Below are 11,663 nucleotides of genomic sequence, written 5' to 3'. Positions count from 1 at the left end.
TCAGTTCTAATAATGAAAAAACAGTTATTTCTTTTAATACCAAAGCCTATTTAACAGAACCTCTACCCCAAAATACTCAAATAAAATTTCCAAATAATAGAAAGTGGAAAGGTCTTACTGTAATAATTGGTACAAATGATTCATGTCCTTCAAGTCCTATAGTAGAAAATGGTAACTAAAAGAGAAGCTAAACAGGCCCAAGCAAGAAGGGAGAGAGAGTCTTACAGAGTCTGGTAAAAGCTGTCAATATTTTCAGAAAAGCAAAAAGCCTTTCTTAACATTCTTTGATATAGGTAACATGTAATGCTCTTATCCTCTGTAGTAAGTAAGGCTGTAGCTGTTACTTTAATTGTAGATAAGTCATAACAAATGGTACAAGGCTGAATACAGTTTTAATCAAATGTATGCTTATCAATATGATGTATTGGCTAAACTAATTATAGAATGAAAAAGAAAACTATAGTAATTAGATTTAGTAAATTAATCTCTTCTAATTTTTAGTTTTTATGTAAGTAAAATGTGTGTTCTATCACTCTTAAAGAAATAATAATTAATAGAAATATTTTTAGAAAAGATTTACAGACACACAAGGTTAAGTTTGAATGTCTGCTAACACTGTAAATGCCCTACTTGGATCTTGACTCACCCATGGTTCACCACCTGTGATTCACCACTATAGTTCACCACCTGTGATTCACCACTATAGTTCACCACCCATATTTTAAAAACAAAAATAGGATATACTTCATTGAATGTACCCTAAATCAAAGGTTCTGTAAATACTCTCTAACTTAGACTGGAGGGATATATCCAGCTGCATCTAGAAGGGGCAGAATTCCGCAGGTTTGGGAATGTATGACCTTGTGCTACAGTGTCAGTGTTTGTATGTTATAATTGGTATGGTTATAGACTATTTTTCATAGTAAATCATAGTGTGAGATGTCTGTGTTGTCATTGAAACGATTTGAGCTGCTAAAACACTTCCTATTTTTAAGAGATATGAAATGTAGTTCAGACCTGTTTTTTTTTTTTCCTTAGGCCCAAAGATGAATAGTAAATGGTCCCTGTAACCTTAAAGATCAAAAAAAGAGGGAGGAATAAAATGGCCACAGACGAAAGCTGAGGGAGATTCATTACTAGACCTGCCAAAGGGAGTTCTTCAGACTGAAAGGAAAGGACCCTAGGCAGCAGTTCAAAGCAGCATAAAGAAATAAAGACATCCAGCAATGTGGTTCTCAATGTGGCTGGAATTACAGTCATTGGGAAGATTTAAAGAACCATGATAACTGGACAGCCCTTATCTGACAAGTAAATCAGAATCTCCAGGGAGGAGGCACAGGTTAGTTTAATGTAAATGATGTCCCAGGTGAGTTTAATGTGCTGTCCTGGTCGATACTCATTTGGCTGTGAGTATGGGAAAATCAGGTTGAGGAAATTGTCTCCATATCTCAGAAGTCATGGTGGGTGAAGAAAGGTCTAAGCAAAAGTATTAGGATGTAAGAGCCAGTCAAAGAGCTTGGCAGAAAGAGAAACCCTCTTATAGTGAAGCTTTTCTATACATGTAGCCTTAATAGCTGAGAAGGAGAACCAGGTACAGGGGAGGTGAGTAGAAGCTTGCTTCCCTACTTCATTTCCCTATTCTGTTTGCTGATCTGTTAGTTGAGTATTTTCAGTAGAATTCCTTGTCTCTTTCTTATAAAGTTTGTATATAAGGCCTTAAATGTTTCCTGAGGTTTCAAGTCAAGTTCCTTGTACAAAAGTGAAAGCAGACTTGGAGGGGAGACACTGATAATAACCCCTTATATAACTTTGACCAGCTCTTTTTCCTCTTGTGCAATCTCAGGTCTTTTCATTTATAAGAAGGGGATGATTGACTTCTTAGTCATCAGTGGTTCTATGATTTAAGAATGTTGCAATTGCTTAGATCTAGAGACTCAAAGATAATTTTGACTGATAAAATGAGCCGAGTGTTGTACTTTATTTCTCTTCCCTTGTGGAATTTAGATTTTATGTGGAGACACAGGGGATTCCAAAGGAAAACCAAATAGGGCACTGCAACTATGTAGAGTCAGGAACAATTCTATAATTTTTGGCTGTAATGCACAATCTCCTCTTAGACTTTCTCTTATTCATTGATATATAGTGTCTTAGAAACATTCTAGGTCAGTTTCTGGGCTTGAGTCTCATGTGCTGACATACACTAATTGTTGACCATTCATGCTATACCTGATAGGTCTGGCCTCCTCAAGAAATGCAGAGAGCAGCAGCAGTCTCTGAGGCCTTGAAGAAAACCAGCATGCAGCAGAAAGATAACAGCAGCCTCCCAGGCCTTGATGGAAACCAGCCTGCAGCAATAAGAGATTAACTCCCCCATCCAGAACTGACATCAACTAAAAAACTTTTTGCTACATACTTTTCTTCTTCCTCCTCCTCCCTCCACAGGTTCCCATGCCATGAACCTGCCTATATAACACATTCTCCCTGCCACGGCCAGTGCAGATGTCACTTTTTGCACTGCCCAGGTTTTTAAGTTGATGTCAGTCCTGGATAGGAGGGGTATAATTTCTTATTGCTGCAGGCTGGTTGCCATCAAGTCCTCAGAGGCTGCTGCTGCTCTCTGCATTTCTTGAGGAGGCTGGACCTATCAATCCCTTCTCTAAACTTAAAGCCATTTACATGTGTTCTGACTGAGATCATAATCAATTGTTCAATTTCAAGTCTTCTCTAAGATCATCATTTTTCTCTCTTTAAGCAGCCTCAATTCACAGACTCCATGTTTCACTTTTGCTGCTTATTCTGTTCTGGAGAGAAATCAAAGCAATAGTGGTGTGAGTCACTACTTGCCAGAGAGTCTCCACAGCACCCCGATGTGGCAATTTCAACCAGTTAAACATGTGAATGGTGGGAAATTCAATTGCATGACCAGAAGCAGGGGGAAGCAGACGGTCTTATAATACTACTGGAAGGTTTCAAAGACATGTGCTTGTATTTTCCTTTCTACATGGAAACAAACCTCTTTCTCTGCATCCTCCTCTAATTTCACCCAGGTTTTTACCAAGAATCTTGAAAATGTTTTGCATCATCTCCTGGGTGATCCACAGAGCTATCTACTTCCATGTGCAATCTACACTTGTTTATTCATCTTCCTGTTTTACAATATTGTTATAATATAGAGTGTGTTTTGGCTTTTAAAAAGAGTATTTTTCCTTGGGAAACCATAATGCTAACTGGTTATGTTGCAGTTAGGTGATCCATGTTATGTTTCTATAACCAAATCCATGTATAGAACCATGTATTGGCTTTCTGTCCTATACTACCACATGGTGCTTGTCCTTTTGCCCTAAGCCTGCTCATTTTATCTGAGAATTTATATAAGGTTGTTAGGTCACTATGTATGTGTTTTTTGTAGTTCTCCATCAGTAACTTTTAAGAACACTCTCCTCATATCACCTGCATAAAAATCCCCTCCCCTCCCCTCTCCATTGATTTTCTCTCTGCCTTGTCCCTCTTTCTCACCTCACCACCATTTGATATTCACTTCAGTTCATGGTGGAGGATATTGATAGAGACTAAGTAACCTTCCTAAGTCACTTGAATCTGAATGTGAGTTGGATCACCTTTGTCTAAATGAGAACATTGCACAATGACATGCTTTATGCATGACAATCTCACATTATCCAGAAAATATTAGTGGTGGAGAGAACCTTGATAATCAATGGCATAATGTGTTGGCCATCTCAGCTGGTACCTAATCTATCTCTCTTCTTAATTGCTTTTCTAGAAATAGCATTCTGCACTCATCTCCAAGTTAGTATATGTTATGTATGCTTTTATTCCATTGAAGTATGGTTTTAACCCCACCATTTCCCCGAAATTGCTCTTAATACCATGTCTGCTAAATAGGATATTATTTCATCCTCCCCTTGCAGGCCTCCATAGCATTATTGAAACATTCTTTCCTTATGTAAATAAAATGCATGCTAATTAAAAACAGAAAATTAAAGACTAGTAATACAGATTTTTCACTACATTGAGAGCAAAACACACCATTGCCTGTTTGAATTGTATATACTCTTTCCATGTACATTCATTTCCTTGCTGCAATTACCATGTTACATAAATAAATGTGTGTTGTACTGTGATAAACAGCATTAAAAACCCATAGGATCTTGACACATTTCAATTTGTCCCCTAGCTTGACAGAACACTTTGATCAGTTGACCTTTCTCTTTAAAACTTCCCTGACTTTGTTCTTGATTACATATTAGGATTACACTTATTTGAATCAATTAGCAAAGGGTTTAAGATTACAGGTTTAGCATAAGAGTGAATTGATTCAAATCTTGACTTCAATCCTTGGCAGCTGTATGAAATGGGCAACTATTTAACCTTTTTTCCACCTTTTAAAAGGAATCATTACATGATTACTATATGGCCTTGTTTTATACAAATAGCGGAAGTTAATTCTGGTAGAAATTATTGGCTATTGGAAGAAATATAAAGGCAGAGAGATTTAAGACTTTTAAAAATACTTCTATGAATAATTTTGTTTACTTGGTGTTGCTATGGTGTTTATTTGCCTCATTTATTATAAAATGTGATAGGTATATTCATATAAGCAATACTTGTTGAATAATGGGATTTGCCATTTGCACCCTATATAGAGCAGGAGGGTTCCAACATTGCTGGAGGCCCTTGGGGGAGGGAGCAGAAGGCTGGCCCAGCTAGGGTCTCCAAGAAACACCACCCCCAGCTCCCTGAATCCATTGCCTTCCTGGGCTCCTGTTGGCAGATTTCTTTCCTCTGTATGAGGGGGCAGGGAGAACTTGGGCTGTGCAGGTTTCTGGGACACATTTTAAGAAATAAAAATCTATGTAATTCTATGATTAATTTCATTTATTCATTTTTACAAGGGTGTTTATTTGCCTTATTTATAAAAGAAATGTGATAGGTAGCTCATATAAGGAATATTTAATAATGAGGTTTGCTATTTGAAATTTTCAACTTATGCAAAAGATCTTGGAATGTAATTTTCTGGTAAAAGGAAACATTCTGGTAAAAGGAAACATTCTGGTAAAAGGAAACTGTACCTCATTTAACCCTTACAACAAAGGCTTAATTAAATGCTGAACACATGGCTAGCATAAAAGCTCTGGGGAGGAAGAGGGAAAGCTGCCATCATACAGGTTCCCTTTTAAAATGAGGTGAAATCTGAAGGAAGATACTTATTTAGATAAACCAGTTTTAAATTTATAATGTGCACACTTTACTCATTTTAGCCTTTGCCTCAACTTGTCACTTTTAAGTAGTATCTGTTTTCTGCTTCCAATTGACATATTTGTTATTGGTGGCCGTCTGAAATGTGTAGGCTCATATTCTCAGGTTATGTCTAAATGTCTTACTTGGTCTTTGCAAAACTTTCCATAAATGATTGACTAATCCATATTTTATCAGAAAGCTCATGTTGTACAATTCTATAAACAAAGGCTGTTTTTGGTTTATGTACCATCAATATTTTCATACAGAAGGCTTCTCTGTTTAGGTATATTTTTGTTATCAAGTTGTAGCAGGAGTAGGCCTACTGTCTCCCATTCATATTGCTAATCCAACTGTTTACCTTACAACTTCTTAGACTTAGGGTTGTTTGCTAAATTATAGTAACCATTGGGTTTTTGCCTGGAAGTGTATTATGGTTGGATACTAATCTGGGAAGAAGATTCTTTAATAAAGGGACTTCATATCCTGGTTCACAGGTTTTTGTTTTTCATGTAAGACTAAATATTGGCTTCCTGTCAATTACTATCCTGTTTGCACATTATTGTGAGTAAAATATAAATAGCATAAAAAGTGCCATTTTAACCACTTAAGTGCACAATTTGGAGGTACTAATTACCTTCACAATATCATGCAACAATTCCTTGCCTTAGTTTTCTGGATTTTTTCCTTCCTTTCTTTCCAACATGCCTTATACCAGAGTGAATGACTTTCCCAAAGTCACTCAGGGAGCAGCAGAAGTGGAACCTGAATGCAACTTGGGTTACAGTGGTCCAAAATGAACATTTTATTTTGAAGATCTTATGCTCCAAAGACTTATTGGTAGGGGGGATATTCGGCATTTTGCTCATTGCCATAAATGTTTTATAATTCAAATATCAAAAAGCAACCCTATGGGGGATGAATGTGTTAGCACAATCTTCAAGGTGAGATGTATACCGCTTGTACAGTTTGAGTGACAGTCATGCCTTCTATCAATATCTGAGACTGACAAATCTAATGAGAGGCACCCATGGAACTTTTTTTTTAAAATGAGTCCTCTTTGCACAAACCTTTCCCAGATGTATAAATATTTTGTGGAAACTAATACTTTTTGTAAGCATCACTTCTCTTTTTACATTTGTGAAGTAAAATCCAAATAATATAAAAGTAATCATTAACCATTTTAAAGCCATACAACTTGGTGGCATTTAATACAGTCATGATGTTGTGCAGCCAGCACCTCTATCAACATTTTGTTCACCCCAAAGGGAGGCCCTGTACCCATTAAACATTTCCCACTCCTCTACTGCCCAGCCCCTGACAACCATCAGTCTGCTTTCTGTCCCTATGGGCTTGCCTATACTGGATGTTTCATGTAAACGGAATAATTATTTTAATATATGATGACTTTAGGTGACTTTCCATTTGTAACTTATCTTTCTTGACACATGAGGGTAAACTGAATTCTGAAAGTCAAACTATCCCTGGTAATTGACTTTTTTCCCCAGATATCTTATTTTGAACATCTCTACAATGGGCTATCATTAGTTCTCAAGGTTGATTGCACACTGGGATCAGCTGGGGTGCTTTGACTACCCTTGCATGGACCCCAGCACCAAAGTCTGCCAAAGGCTGAGGGATTTCCTGAATGGGTGAGCCTAATTCAGAATTACCACTTCTAAAATCTCCCCATGGGATTCTCCTATGCAACCTGGGTTGAGAACCCCTGGGCACTCTTGAGGACTGCTAAGAAAACTAGTTTTAAAACTCAAGGAGCAAAGAAATATGTTGGTAAATGTAACCTAAACTCAACTTTAAGGAGATCATAGAAGCAAGAAGGATGCCAAAAACACAGAAGAAAAAACAAAGCATTGAGAACTTTGAACAGTGGTTCTTTGTCCCTGGAGGAGGGAGGAAAGGGGCAAGAGAGTCACAGATGTCTCTTTTAATCTGAGGAAGAATCACTCGTTAGAAAAATGCCCATTCTACTACATCTACATAAAACTTTTGGAGGCTGATGAGGACTTTAAAGTGTTAAGGGGTTTTAGCTCTTATCTCTAGGTATTTGATACATTTTGATTTAATTTTTGCATAAGATGTGAGAATCTATTTATATAAAGTTTCCAGAATAGGTAATTCCATAGGGACAGAAAGCTAGCTAGTGGTTGCTAGGAGCTGGAGAAAGGGAAATGAGGAGTGGGGAGTAAGCACTTAATGGGTATGGGTCTCCTATGAATTCACTCTGTGTAAACAAGCCTCCATCACTAGGAAAGTTATCTTATATAAATTTTTTAATTTGGTATTTTGGAGCTTGGGGAATTTTAATGAGAAAAGACACTATGAGTACTTGTGTAGTAGATGAATCATGTGCCTCAACAACAGACATGTTCTTAAATATTAATCCAGTCTCCTGTGGTGTGAATCCATTTGTAAACAGGACATTTGAAGATGTCATTAGTTAAGGTATAATAAATGAATCAGGGTGGGTCTTAACCCATATCACTAGAGGCCTTAAAAAAAGGCAACAGGAAGAATCCAGAAGTCAGCAGAAATCTGAAGAGCAGCTAGAGCAGGAGATTCAAAACATCACCACATGACAGGCCACAGACACAAGCCAAGGAACCACAAGGATTGTCACAAGCCAGAACCAGAACCCTGCAGAGTTATGGAGAAAGTATGACCTTGCCAATGCCTTGATTTTGGACTTTTGGCTCCTAAAACTGTAAGCCAGTAAATTCTTGTTGTTTAAGTCAACCCACTGTGTGCTATTTGTCATATCAGCTCTGGCAAACTAATTTATTTGGAATGCAAATAAGTATGAGTCCTCATTTCTGCCCCTCCACCTGGGTAGTTGTAAGATGTGTAAAGCTAAAATAAGGCAGTATTTATACAAGAAATTATGAAACCATACACATGTGGGAAAGTGAGCCTACCTATTGAATGGGATACACACAATTTTACAATGGCATAACACAGGGTTCAACATACTACAGCCCACAACCCAAGTCTGGTCTGTCACCTTTTGTACCTCCCAAAAGTTCAGCCACTTTTTACCTTTCGAAATGGGTGAAAAGAGTATTTTACACATGTGAAATTTATGTGGAATTCAAATTTCAGTGTCCAAAAATTTTTATTTGAATGCAGCCATGCCCACTTGCTTACATATTGTCTGTGGCTGCTTTTGTGTTACAGCTGCAGGATTGAACAACTACACCAGAGGGTATAGCCTGCAAAGCTCTCTGGCCCTTTACGGAGTAAGTCTGCCAATTCCTCAACCTCTGGACAAGAGGATTTTTGGGTCAGTGACTGTCAACATTCTTGATATCATCAATATACTTGGAAAATTATGACTTGGGCTCAAGGAAATAGTAAATTGAGGATGATTTGAAAAATGTACCCCCGAATACTTCCATTTATATATTAACCCTAGTTGATCTAATTATGTTTACCCAGGCATAAAACATGTCCTATGATGGTGAAATAAATGTCATATGTAAATTGACAGTTGATTAGGTCTGATACCTATCAATGTTCTAAAGATCAGTGCCTGTCACAAAGTGGATATTCAATATTCTGGGTAAGGTACCGCTGGATAGTTTTTCATTTAAAATCTCATCCTCAGCTTCCATGCATTGCTGTCCTTGTTCTATCACTTGTATATGTTCATTCTTTCCTAGTTTGTTTGGTTTGCTTTTTATTCTGTCTAATCTTCAAAATGGATGACTGGTCCTTTTCTCAGCACACTGGTCCTGGCTGATATCATTTGCTCTCTTTACATATATGCTGAAGACTTCCCAAAGGATATCTTAGGACCAGCATTTTTCATGAACTTCAGATGCTTATTTCCAAATACCTCTTCAAAAGATAGACTTACCCTGTTCATTATCCAAAGTCCAACTTGAAATACTACTGCCATTATGTCTCCATTTCTACCTATGTTCCTTCATAGTACAATGTAATTTTATCTGCCTTGTTGGAAATTCGGAACTTAATCCATGAAGCTTTTCTGATGCCCACAGGAAAGAATGATTGTGTGCATATTGGTGTGTATCTATTTCTCACACCATTTATTATGAACTGCATAGAGATTCACTCCCCCCAAAATGTATGTAAGCCTGAGATCACAGCCTGACTCACTTCTGTTTTATCTCCAGTATCTCTAATGTTTTTAAACTGGCCTGGCTTAACTATTGTAATCCAGTGGTTGAATTGGGCCATCTGAAAGCCCCTCCATCTCCTGGACAGTGTCTCAGCACTACCATTGTAACAAACCCACGAAAACTCTGCTTTTTCTTCAGAGACAACATGGACTTCAGAACCAAAAGTTTCAATTGTGTAAGAAATTCAACTTCATTTAGAAAAAGAATAGCCAGGCAGGTCTCAGGTTACTCTAACATTGAATGTCTAATGTTTAAGGTTTAAGGTTCTAACTACCCCTCCCACTCCTTTTGAAGAAACACTCTTATCTCTCTCCAACCTCATTTTCTCCAGTAGTTATATACACCAATTATCTCATGGATAATACCTCCCTCCCACATGAATTGAAAGTGAACTGGATATTGGACAGCACCAGAATTCGGTTCTTAGGAGTATGTTGTATAAACTTCTTAGATTTTTGCAATTTCACATACTCACACAAGTTTAACATCAACTCACATGACATATCTGAAACCTGTTGTAGGAATGTGACTGAGTTGACTTAATGGCCAATATAGAATAATAGTTCAATATTTTTAAAATAGCCTTATTGAAGCACAATTTACATGCCATAAATTACACTCACTTTAGTAAACTTAGTTGAACAACCAACACTACTGTCCAATTTTACAGCACGTCCATTACCCCTAAAGATCTATTCTGCCAATTTGCATTCACTCCAAGTCCCCATCCTGCAGCCCCCAGGCAATAAATAAAGTACTTTATCTCTGCAGACTTTGGATCTGACCACTGGCTTCTTTCACTTAACATAATTTTCTGAAAGTTCATCTGTGTTGTGTGTATCACTACCTTTTTTTTCCTTTTTGTTGCTGAAACCTTTTCAATTTTATGGCTATACCACATTTGGTGGGTTCATTCACCAACTGATGGATTCTTGAATTGTTTCTACTTCTTGTCTATTGGGAAAATGCTGCTCTGAGCACTCACATGCAAGTCTTTGTGTAGACATGTTCTCATTTCTCTTGGGAGATACTTAGGAGTTGTATAGCATTTTAGACAGGTAGAATGCCAATACATTTACCGAAATATTTGAGCAGCAATAATTTGACTCCTGCTCTCCTGGCATTTGGTCAAATCCAGTGGAAAGATGATGAGTAGTTAGGCTAAAGTACTTCTTTGCATGTCTGTGTAATGTAGAGACATTTAAGGTGATCTATGGTTTCATCTACCTGTTCATTTCTATGAACTCTGCTGTTGTATTTTGTGATACACAATCTGAACAAAGAATTCTGGTTACACTCTGGACTCTTTTTGGAACCTCCTTTGTCATGCTTCTGATAATGGAGGGCAACTATTTTTGCATCAAGCTCACTCTATTCTGTATTATGCAGAGCTTTCACAAATATAGGGAGAAGATTCAAAAACTTGGGAGAAGCAAAAAACAGTTTGCAAAAACAAAATCCAGCTTTGTATCATATCTTCCTGGAGTAAGATCGGTTTTTAAGTTGTATTTTTTTATAAACTGTTCTTTTTACCTTTATTTCCTAACTCAAAGTTCCTTCTTTACTAATGGATAACTGACTATAACCTGTCTATCCCCTTCCTCCTATTACTGAAGTTAGAGAAGGTAATATAGAAGTATATTGAAGAAGAATTTCTGGCAAATCTGGAAGAATAATTTTTGGCCTGGAGCCAGTGATAGTCTGATCCCATTCTATAACCCTAAAATACTTGGTGGAACTTTTCCATACGTGGTGGTGCTGCAAGGGTCTACTGGTATATGGAAAAGCACATTGGCCAAGAAATTTTTGCTCTGGGCAGAGGAAAATCTCAGCCAAACATTCAAATACACTTTCTGTCTCTGCTGCAAGGAACTCAACCAGTTGGGGATATGCGCTTTGCTGAGCTGATTTCCAAGACTGGGCTGAACTGCAAGATGCCACTCCAGAAATCCTAGTACAACCACAGAAAGTCCTGTTCATTTTTGATGGCTTTGATGAGCTGATATCCCACTGGGGCATTTAATCAGGATATACTTGGTGACTGGAAAAAACAGAAATAAGTGCCTGTCCTCTTGGATAGTTTGCTAAAGAGACAAGTGTTCTCCAAGGCAACTCTACTGATGACCATGTGGCCCTGTGTTCTGAGAAAGCACCAGTTCTTGGTTGAGCAGCTGCTCATCATAAAATTGAGGGGTACTTAGAGGTGGACAGGAAGGCATATTTCTTGAAACACTTCAAAGATAAAGA

Source organism: Choloepus didactylus, chromosome 18 (genome assembly GCF_015220235.1).
Source record: "Choloepus didactylus isolate mChoDid1 chromosome 18, mChoDid1.pri, whole genome shotgun sequence".
NCBI classification, from domain to species: domain Eukaryota; kingdom Metazoa; phylum Chordata; class Mammalia; order Pilosa; family Megalonychidae; genus Choloepus; species Choloepus didactylus.
The sequence above is the reverse complement of the archived record's forward strand: the minus strand, read 5'-3'. Positions refer to the sequence as shown.